The following is an 11922-nucleotide window of genomic DNA, read 5'->3' as shown; positions in this document are numbered from 1 at the left end:
TTAAGAACAGGCAGGATTTCTTCCACTGTTTGCTATTTCCTCTGCTAGAGATCGTCAGTGCTTAAAAACATGGGCTTTAGAAATAGCCCTGTCTGGATTTGAGTCCTAGCTTTGTCCCTAGGTTGGCTTCCACAAAGCCCAGGGTTCTCATTTGCAAAATGGAGCTGAAAATCCCCACCTCACAGCATAATCGTGAGGACAAGAAATGCAGGTAAAAGGCTTAGTACAGTGCCTGGCCTGAGGTTTCAAACACTCAATAAATACTAGCTATCACAATTATCATTATTGTTTCCTCGAGACAAAAACCTGAAAGTGAGGAAGCACTGGAACGCAAGCAAAGAACATCAGCTGTCGGTATCCCCTAATTTGAGACTGAGGGTTGAAATCAGGTTTGATGTTGTGTTTATCATCTGCTTTTGTGTCTCTGATTTTAATAAAGAACTTTGGGAAGCCCCCAGAAATAACCAGCCACTTTTGGAGGCCTTCTCTCTGTGCTTTGTAGGCTCCATCTGGGTTGCAGCCGTTATTCTACCTACTTGACAGACGAAGAGGTCGCTGAGGTTAAGTGTTCTTCACAATGTCGTCCAGGTCAAAGGCAGAGTTAAAGTATGCCCCAGGTCACATAACTCATTCTCTGTTCAGGAATCTTCACTAATCCCCAATGCCATTTGGGAACGGTTTCAAAGGCATTCCAACTGCGGAATGATGCCAGCGCACTGGTTATCAATTATTTTGTTGATCCTTTAGCAAATCCTCAAACTGATTTTTTCTGCCCTCCTGGGATGCAAATCACAAAGCTGACCTTAACCGCTCTGGCATCCCACCTCTACTCCCAAGGCGCACAAAAGAACAGTGAGGGGCTGGTGATTTATTGTTTTCCCACGCAGGTCATGCTCGAGCCCAGACAGATAGAGAAGACCTGTCTTTAATGAGAGAAATGTACCATTACTTGGTCATAAATCCAACTTAATGGTAATTTTAGTAGGGCAGCTTGCCCAGGGTTTGTAGAAACACAAATCAAAAATCCCAAATTCCAGGCATATCCTCCTAGAAACTCTTTTGGCAAATCCATTGCCTTTGCTTTTTAAGGAAATCAATTTCCCTAGTTATAGTCCCTAGTTGCTTAGGGTAGATTTGCACAAAGTCTAGCATCACTGGGGCAGCAGAAAGGGGAGTGGGTGGCATGCCGCTCTGATTCTTTTTGCCAAGCATTAGGCCTTGACTTCAGTCGTCAAGGAGGCACAAATGAACAGACACACAGACACAGTATACAGCGCCGTGAAAGTCGTTTGCAGTAAGAATATTCAGACAATCCTAAGGAAGGGTTTTATTTTTTTCCAAATCCTTATGTCCTTGGCCAATTCTAAACTGACGAATACTGGTCATTACCACGGTCAGATCACAGAACAAGTTTTTAATTCCCACAGAGCAGGCTTCATTTTACTTGCTGCATTAGGAGTACATACAGAGCATATTCAGGCACAGTGCTGCCAGACGCTCTGCCACATTCTGAGAAGCAGACTTGAATGTACCCTCTTGCCTCATATATCTTGTGCTCACTTCCGTTATAGCAACTAGCACCTTCTTTTGTGCTTAATCATTCACAGTTCTAGTAAACTGTGTGCTCCCAGGTGAAGGGTGGTGTCATACCTGAGTATTTCTCTAGTTTCTAGCCCAGCACCCGACTTGTCACAGATGTGCAGTTCACATTTGTGGAATGAAGAGAAGTATGAATGAATGAATGAAGTTTGTGCTTTCCCATAAGATCAGACTTTTAATTCAGGGAGCCTGGTAGAGGGCCATTTCTCCCTATTTTCAGGATGATGTACATGGGGGACAGTGGAGAGAAAACAGAACTGAAGATAACTGCCTCCCGTAGGTAGAGTAACTGGAGCCTGTTAAAAATACTACTTCATTTACTTGAACAAATGTGTATAATTTGCCAATATAGCCAAAGCATTAGCGCCAGGTACTGAAGACCGTTCAAGGGGACCAGAAATCAAAGAATTTACAATCTAAGACTCTTTATTCTAAGATCCAATGTATGATGTTATTGTAAATTATTTTTTTTCCTACTAGCTTAGCTCTATCCAGAGAAAAAACATGACATTCTAGCTCTCTTTCTCTGATTTGGTTTTAGAGGAGGATTTACTACACTCTTCTCCTCAGGTCAGAGGGGAGTTTAGCTGGCAGTTTATTTGTATTTGTTAGTGACACACCTAGCATATGGGAAGGTGAAGGTTAGAGGAGGTAGGGAGGCCTGGAACACGGAGGGGAAGGCATGTTTGGATCCTATAATTCTCTAGGGAAAGTGATGGAGAGCTATCGTGGCACACATCTTCAACTTACACAATATTATATGTCAATTATTATATCTCAATAAAGCGGGAAAATAAATTCAACAGTAACAACAAGAAGGCAGTGTCTCTCAAGCTTGAGCTGGCACCAGAATCACCAGGATGTCTTATTAAGACGCAGATTGCTGGGTCCCACCTCCAGAGTTCCTCAGTCAGCAGGTCTGGGTTAGGATTCCAGAAGTTGCATTTCTAGCAAGTGCCCAAGCAATGCAGATGTTACTGGTCCAGGACTGGCGGATCTAAGGTACGCCCTGATACTTTCCTACTGTCAAGGCTCATTGTCCCATTATCTTGTATCACCCCACACAGAGTGATTCGAATTGTACAGTTTTCTCAGGGGAGCCTGGGACTGGGGTAAAAATTATCAGTTTGAATTATTTTGTAGCCATTTCTTAGCGACCTGGGACAAATTTTTGATGTCTGATATCGTCCTTTTGCCATTTGGCCTATGTACGTATGGAATGCCTCTCCTACCGTTTGTTTAGAATAAAAATAATGATAATGTCAATGAAAAAAACCCCCACATAAACCTACTGTTAACAAAGGGATACATACATGTAAAGTGTTTTACTCATGCCACTGGCCTTGTGTGGATAACCATGTGAAATGATGAATTTAACATTAGCCCTTGGCTCCGTTCTTCTTTCCCTCATCTGTTCTGACTAGGAAAATAATTGTAGCTTTGGTCTAAATGGGGAAATATCAACCATTCTTTCTGTCTTCTAGATAGCTCCTGTAGTCCAGCCAAACTATCTGGCTTTCTGATTAGACAGTCTTTGTAAAGAGAAAGAAATATTTTCCTGAGAATCATTTTTAATTATTTTCCCCTCTCATGATGAAAGGCTTTTCTAAAAGCCCAAAATCCATTCAGGATTCTTCCCCACTCTTTGTCATCACCCATCCTTCCCTGACCCAACTCACCCCTCAGACAGCCAGGGATTTAAAAATATGTTGGAAGACTTTTAATGGTGTCTGCAGAGTAGAATTACAGTCTTCTGTGTAACATTCGGACACCAAGCAGAGCGATAGCACAGGCTGTCTAACTCTTTGTAATTAGTTACATGATATTGTTTTAATTGTGGCATACTTAATCACTGACTGTGCACAGATTATACCACATAGTTTAAATAATTATGGGGTTTTGATATCATAATGCTTTGAATTCATGTAATGCCTCTTTCCCAACAGGCTCCACACTTTAAAAGGAGAGAGAGCAAAGAAGGACAGGTAATTGATGCCAACATTGGTCATTTTCTGCACCTTGTCAGAAATGGCCAGGGTAAAATATATTCCTTTATTTCAAGCCATCTTGCACTTGCCCAAGGAAGCATTTCACCTCATACTCAAAGATTCTGAGGACAGTGTGAAATGATACTTACCCTGTTTGCCAGCTAGTAACACAGGCTGCACAACTAGTAACCCAGGCAAGCCTGTGCGCATACATTACTTCTAAGTCCAATGGTTTGTTTACATAACTGATGGCTGCTGTCTCCATTAGCAGGGTTTTTACTTTCGGAAAAGTGCAATCTGATCATACATCTTTCATAGAACTACCACATAATTTTTAGGGTTTATTGAATAATCATTCATTCATTCATTTATTCATTCATTCATAGTATGCCTGGTGTGTGCCAAGTGCTGTTCTACGCTCTAACAGTAAACAAGTGAAGCAAAATTCCTACCCACATGGCACTGACATTCTAGAGGTAGGGGAACTGACAATAAACAAACAACAAAATAATGATTTCAGATATGATTAATCCTCTGAGTAAAACAAAGCAGGGTGAGGGGACGGAGAGTGACTAGAGTAGGGATATTTTAGATACATCAGGAAATACCTTTTTAAGAAAATGGCATTTGATGATGAGAATCCTGATGATGAGAAGGAATTAGACATGTGAAGATTGGGGGGGATGGGAATTGTAGGCAGAAGGAAGGGAAAGGATGAGGGGGTGGAGTCTCTGATGAGCTTAGCGGGTCTGGAAACAGCAGGCAGGACAGAGGGGCTTGAGCAGCGTGAGTAAAGGGTAGAGTTGTTGGAGCAGAGGCAGAGGCCAGGTCAGCGTACTATGCCCCAGGGCAATAAAATTGGATTGTAAAGTGATGGTAGGACTTTCACGGTTTGCATTGCCTGATACACGTTTTTGAAAGATCACTCTGGTTGAAGCGACATTAGAGTTATAGGCAAGAATTGAAAAGGGAAAGACTAAGGGATGTAAGACTTTTTTTAGACATGTTTGAGATAGGTATTATACATCCAGGTGGGGAGTCTAATAGACAGTTGAAAAAATAAATCAAGAGCTCACGGGATAGGTCAGAGCTGGAGATCTCTATGTGGCAGTCCTTGCCCTATACATACAGTATTTATTGCCTAAGCTGGATCTAGGGCAAGTGGTGAGAGGCGGTAATACAAAGGAAGTATACATCATTCCCTACCCTAAAAGAGATTTTTAAAAATGTTATCTTTTTTATGATGCATGTAATGAATAATAGAAGGTAACGTAAAGTGTGACTTTAATACAATTTTCTTGTTCAGTTGTTTAATAGTAAATAGACCCAAATTTAGATATTCCCATGTCTTATCTTTCAAAGGAGCCACTAGGGAGGGCAAGCCAATTGGCCCAACAAAGCTGTCATTGTTTACAACTTTCTTGGAGTGATTGGGACTCTCTTTTAAATGTGCTATGTCACACAAGGAAATCAGTCTAACTTTTTCATAAAATTATATCTCTTTTTTGATTAAAAAATAGAACTGGCTTAAAAATTCATCTGCTATTGAACTGGCAACAAATTTAAAAACAAAAATAATAAAACCAAATACTTCACCAGCGGGAGATGACTTGATACCACTGATGATTTAAAAATGACTTTGTCACTTGCTTTGGCAATTCTCAGAACAGTGTCTGGATATATTATAAGCAATAATGGGATGATTAGAATAAGTACACAACCTCTCATATGATAATGGTGAAGCAAATGCTGTTTATTTGGATTTAAAGCTTTAGTTTTATTCATTCATTCACTTATTCATTCATGAAAAAATGTTTACTATCTGCCATGTGACAGGTAGTCTTCTAGGCAGTGAAAAGGCAGTTAAAAGCAATAAAAAGAATAAGACACTGTAGTTTTCAGGACTTCATCTTTGGCCAAAAAGATTAATATATCTTAGCCTTCAAAAATACCATTTTTGCAAATGTCTCAATGCATGAATTTATTGAATCAAACAAAAACATTCAAATAAAGGAATAAAATTTAACTTTACTTTTGCCATCCACATGTTTTCCTCTTCCTATTTTATTTCCAGAAACCTACTTCTCACTACTTCTCAACCTCTGATTTTTAAGTCTAAAGTAATCTGTTCCTCTATGCTATAAAATCCCCCTCAGGCATGGAACACTGTTTTATTTTTCTTTCTCCCCCATTTTGTTACTAGGAGGTGTTGACAGTTCTCTGGGATAGGATGCTAATATATTAATTAATTCATAGAATGGTGTAAATGATTTGATGCTGATTTACGGCCTGAAATTTTTATTTTAACAACAGACCAGGACTTAAATAAAAGAGATGCATCTGTAATGATGGAAATGAAAGCATTTGCAAGTAATAAAATGGTATATTTCTTGGCTGAGAGCCTTGTCTGTGTCTCTGAAATCACAGCCTATACATTTTACTTAAATTGCCAATCAGAATCTCTAGGAACAAGAAACTTTCAGTTTCCCGCGATGCTACTATTTCTTTTACTTTTTAAGAGAGATTCTGCAGCCTTCCCATGCCATGTAACATATTAGCAAGCAATCCTCATAGTTTTGCTACAGCCATGGGCCAAATTTTGCCTTGGCCTTTGGAATCTGGAAGGTGCCTACCCCCTGAACTGGGGCTCTCCATCACCATAGCTCCTTCAGCCTGTGCAACGTATTATTACAATCAGCTTCACTTGTTCCCCGTTCTTTCAGCATCTGTAGTGGCAGCTGGCGCATCTCCCTCTTCATCAGGAAGTGTATTCAAGGGTATCCGGCTAGAAAGTTCCCCCAGCAAGCATTTCTTCATATTGCAAAATGAAGAAGCAAGGTTTCAGTTGGAGGTATTCATATCTGGGGTTAAGTAAGGTAGAGTATAGTTGGGGAGATTGTCCATCATCAAAGTGTCTTCAGCATGGGTGAGACCAGTAAAAAAAAAAAAAAAAAAAAAAAAAAAAATCTATTTTTTTTTTCTAGTAGACTGGCATTCCTCTGACCCTGGTTTTAATCAGAAAAGGGATGAACTGAATTATGCGATTGGCACTGCCCTTGTTGATTTTCTAAATTCTCAAAGAGAATTGCTCTCATACCACGGGTTTCCCTCAAGATCTGCAATTCTGATTACCATGGTTTACTTTTGTGTGGAGATTTTTGCATTTTGCCTCTGGACACCCATATCTACCTTTCCAGCAGTTAATAGGAAAATTCCATTTTGCCAATTGTAGTTTTGCTCTTTTTTTTTTTTCTCTCTCTGAGAAAACCTCCTTTGTCCTCCACCTGCTTTTACCTCTAGTCTTCTGTACTAGGATGTAATTACATGTTGAATATCATCACATGTCAGAAATGTTTGCAAACTGTTCTGGTTAATAATTAATAGAAAGAGCTATGGGTTAAGAGGTTGAGATCATGTGAAAATAACCATGGCCCAGAGAACTAACTTGTTTTCAACAGTTTCTCCCTGGGGAAGAGCTTTGGGGCAACAACTCTCCAGGTCATTCATTCATTTTTGTCTTGTAATTTTTTAGTATGCCCTGTGTCTGTAAGCAGCCTCAGAGCCAGAAAGAAGTGTTGCTAGCCTTCCACAGTCTCTGGCAGACATTAAGATAGATGTGTCTCTTGAAGAAAGATTAATTGGAGTTTGATATGTTTAAGGAAACTAGCAATTATTGAGTGCTTATTTTGTGCCAGGCAAGAGGCTAGGAATTTCTGCAAGGCATAAAGTCTCAATTTTTCTGTTTGTTAATTGGACTGTAGCTTTCATGTAGTTTTAGTCAAATCTTATTTTTATTAATTTGGTCTGAAAGGTTACCTATGTAGTTGTGTGCTTGAGGGACAGTGTATTTAGTGCTCTAAAAGAGCAGCCGTGGTAGTAAATAATTTGGGATTAGACCTGTTCATGAAGTACACAGATAAACTCAAAGGACTCAAACAAATTTAAGTTTACGGAATTAGGACTAGGCAACACAATCAGAGTCACATGGGTTCACAGGGAACCTGCATGAATTTGGTGCTGTGGTAGAGGGGCTGTTCATAAATATTTCCAGGCTTTCCCCTTTGGCTATGCTCTGGGGCCTTAGACTGTATTTCCCCCACATTTTTGCAATTAGGAGTAACTTGCTTTGTGAGCAGAATTGCTGAGTATCACCTTCAGGGAAAAGCTTTTAAGGTCAGTGTACAAGTTGTCATCTTCCCGTCTCCCAGCCAGAGAGGAAGGCTCTGCAGTCTGAGTCTTTTTCTTTTTTATGCTTATTATGTATCTATTTAATTGTTCAAACTGTGTTAGAGAATAATATTTTGGAATACATATTTCATTAGATTCAGTTACAACATAGATGATTTCCAATGGGAATTTCTTACACTATCCTGAGATGAAGATGAAAGCATCTTCTTGTTAACAACAAATGCGTGTCCACGTCACTTCCAGGATCATCCCTTCTCCCGAAGACCTAGTCAAGACGTTGTGGAATTTCAGCCTGACTCTTGAGTGAGAAGAGTGTGAAGCCAAATTCACTGCTGCCCCAATATAGCATGAGTGGGAAATAAACTTCTATTATTATAAGACATTGAGATTTGGGGACTGTTTGTATTGTAGCACAACCTACATTATTCTAACTGCTGTAGGCACCATTCACTCAGAAGGTAGAAACCCAAAAAGCTCTTCCTAAATTCATATGCCTTTTTTTAAAAAAAAGATTTTTATTAAAAATATGGCTAACATACAATATTATATTAGTTTCAGGTGTACACCATAATTATTCACAATTTATATACCCAGGGAAGTGATCCCCAGGGTAAGTCCAGCAACCATCTGACACCGTCCCACGCTGTCGCACTATTATTGATGATATTCCCTATGCTGTACCTTACATCCCCATGATTATTTGTTTTATACCTGGAAATTTGAAACTCTTATTCCTCTTCACCTTCCCCCACCTTTATAATTTTTCAATTACAGTTGACATTCAATATTATTTTATATTAATTTCAAGTGTACAGCATAGTGGTTAGACATTTATATAATTTAAGAAGGGATCCTCCTGACTAGTCTAGTACCCACCTGGCACTATACCAGTTATTACCATATTATTAACTATATTCCCTTTGCTTTACTTTACATCCCCATGACTATTTTGTAACTACCAATGTGTACTTCTTAATCCCTTCCCCTTTTTTCACCCACACTTCCAACCCACTTCCCATCTGGCAACCATCAAAATGTTTTCTGTGTCTATGAGCTTGTTTTTGTTCTTTGTTGTTGTTGTTGTTGTTTACTTTGTTCTTTAGATTCTATATGTAAGTGAAATCACATTGCATCTGTCTGACACTCCACTCAGCACAGTACCATCCAGGTCCATCCTTGCCTCTGTAGATGGCAAGAACACATTCCCTTCCATGGCCAAGCAATATTCTGTTGTATGTGTGTGTATACACACACACACATACATGTATATATACATATATGTAATATGTATATATATACACATATGTACATTACATACATATACAGTACTACCTCCTCTTTATCAATTCTTCAACAGACACCTAGGTTGTTTCCACATCTTGGCCATTGTAAACAATGCTGCAATGAACATATGGATGCACAGGTCCCCTTGAAGTAGCATTTTGGGTTTCTTTAGATAAATACTCAGAAGTGGGGTTACTGAGTCCTTGTTTGTCTCTTGTTATAGCCTTTGTTTTAAAGTGTATTTTGTCTGGTATAAGGGTTGCTATTCCAACCTTTTCTGTTTTTTGTTTGTCTGTTTCCATTTTCATGAAATAACTTTTCTATCCATTTACTTCCTCCATCTGTGTGTGTCTTTCAATCTGAAATGAGTCTCTTGTAGGCAGCATATGTAAAGGTTTTGTTTTCTTATCCATTTAGCTCTTCTATGTCTTTTGATTGGAGCATTTAATCCATTTACATTGGAAGTCATTGTTGATAGGTATGTAGCTATTGCCATTTTATTATTCATAACTTTGATCTCTCCCCCCCATCCCCGCTCCCCCCCCCCCCCCAATCTTAAAGAAGACTCTCTGACATTCCTTGTAATACTGCTTTGCTAGTGATGAACTCATGTAACTTTTTCTTGTCTGGGAAACTTTTTATCTGTACTTCTATTTTAAATTATAGCCTTGCTGGGTAGAGTAGTCTTGGTTGTATGTCCTTGCTTTTCATTACATTGAATATTTTGTGCCAATCCCTTCTGGCCTGCAAAGTTTCTGTTCAAAAATCAGCTGACAACCTTATGGAGGCTCCCTTATAAGTTACTAGTTGCCTTTCTTTTGCTGCTTTTAAGATTCCCTCTGTCTTTAACCTTTGCCATTTTAGTTACAATGTGTCTGGTGTGGGCCTGTTTGGGTTCATCTTGTTTGGGACTCTGCCCATTTCCTGGACTTGTATGTCTATTTCCTTTACCATGTTAGGAAAATTTTCAGTCATTTTTTTCTTCAAATAGGTTCTCAATCCTTTGCCTTCTGTCTACTCCTTCTGGTACTCCTATGTCCCAGAGATCTCTTAAACTCTCCTCGTTTCTTTTTTATTCTTTTTCTCTTTTTGGTGTTCCAATTAGGTGTTTTCTGATATCTTGTCTTCCAAATTGCTGATTTGATCCTCTGCTTCATCTAGTCTGCTGGCGATTTCTTTTAGTGCATTCTTCATTTCAGTTATTGTGTTCTTCACTTCTGACTGTTTTTTTTTAATGGTTTCTATGTTATTTTTTATGCATGTTATATCTCTGTTGAAATTCTCACTAAGTTCCTTGAGCATCCTTATAACCAGTGTTTTGAATTCTGTATCTGGTAGGTTGCTTGCCTCCATTTTGTTTAGTTCTTTTTCTGGACTTTTCTCCTGTTCTTTCACTTGGAATGTATTTCTTTGTTTCCTCATTTTTGCTGCCTTTCTGTATTTGTTTCTATGTATTAGGTAGCTCTGCTATGTCTCCCAGTCTTGGAGGGTGACCTTATTTAGTAGATGCCCTGTGGGGCCCTGGCACAGTCTCCCTGGTTACCTTCTCTGGGTGTTCCAGGAGTGTGCTCTGTGGATTGTGTGTGCTCTCCTATCATAGTTGAGCCTTGATTGCTGTTGGCACCTCAGTGGGTGGGATTGATCCTCAGGCTGACTGGCTGTGGGGTTTGGCCACATCCAGTGCTTAGAGGCTGCTGAACAGGGTCTTACCCCACTGACTGGGATTTGCCCCAGCAGGTTCTGGTGCCTGTTGAGATCACCCTTTGTGTGTGCCTCTTGTGGGGCTAATTGGGTGGTGCTCTGCTGTGGTCTGAAGCCAACCTCCAAGTATGTTGGTTCTGTGGCCTCTTGGGAGGGGCTCTGGTGCAGGCCAAATCCACCCACTGCCTGTCACTGACCGGGGACTACCATAGGAGCTAAAAAGCAATCTGTAGTTGTTCTTTGCTTGTGCTAAAGTTGGAAGCGTGTGGGAGAGGCCATGCTGCAAACCGAGAATGGCTGCCACCAGTACTGAACCTGGGGTTGCTCTGCAAAAAGCCAGAACACCCTGAGGCCTGCTGCCACCTCCTGGCTTCCTTAATTCATCCCCTGATAAAGGCTTGTGCAGTATGCAAGTTGGGTGAGGCGGGGCCCCAGGGAGTCACAAAAGTGGGAAGAGTTGTGGTCACCAGGTTAATGTAGACTATGGTTTGGTACCAATGGTGGATCTGGAGCTATTCAACAGAAGTCTCAGAGCACAGCAAGGCCAGTTGCTGCCTGCCTGAGGCCCACGGATGGACTCCGATAGTTTTTCAAGAAAGAATACAATGTGGGCGGGGCTGGCTGCTCACGAGAAAGTGCCTTGGGCATTGGGGGATTTGGGTGGGGTGGGGTCGCAGTGGAGCTCACCAGGCCAATCAGATTCAGATTTGGCTTTGTGGGGGAGGGCTCAACACAGCAAAGATGGCGCCCATCTGCCAGCTGCCCAGGAGAAGGACTCCACGCAAGGAAAACGCTGACTGTCCTCCAAAGCTTACCTCAAAGCCACACACCTCAGTCTGCCCCCCGTATGCTGGCAAAGCTCCTCAAGTAACTGTCTTTCCGCTGGAGCTCAGGGTAAGTGCTTGTGACTGAGCTAGTCTGCGCACGGGCCATTTAAGAGGACATCTGGGTTTCCCACAGCCTTCCATCCCATCCGAATGGTGGTCAGAAGCCCCACTGTTTATCACAGCCACATGTTCTGGGGGCTCCTCTTTCCGGCACCAGTACTCTGGGCTCAGAAACCTGGTGTAGAGCTGTGGTCCCTCACTCCTCCAGGGGGACCCTCCCCATCCAGATATCCCTCCTGATTCTCAACCACACATGGGGATTTGGGGCCAGGCTG

This window comes from Rhinolophus sinicus, chromosome 1 (assembly GCF_057876585.1).
Source record: "Rhinolophus sinicus isolate RSI-liver-muscle chromosome 1, RSI-T2T, whole genome shotgun sequence".
NCBI classification, from domain to species: Eukaryota; Metazoa; Chordata; class Mammalia; order Chiroptera; family Rhinolophidae; genus Rhinolophus; species Rhinolophus sinicus.
Note: the sequence above shows the minus strand (reverse complement) of the source record.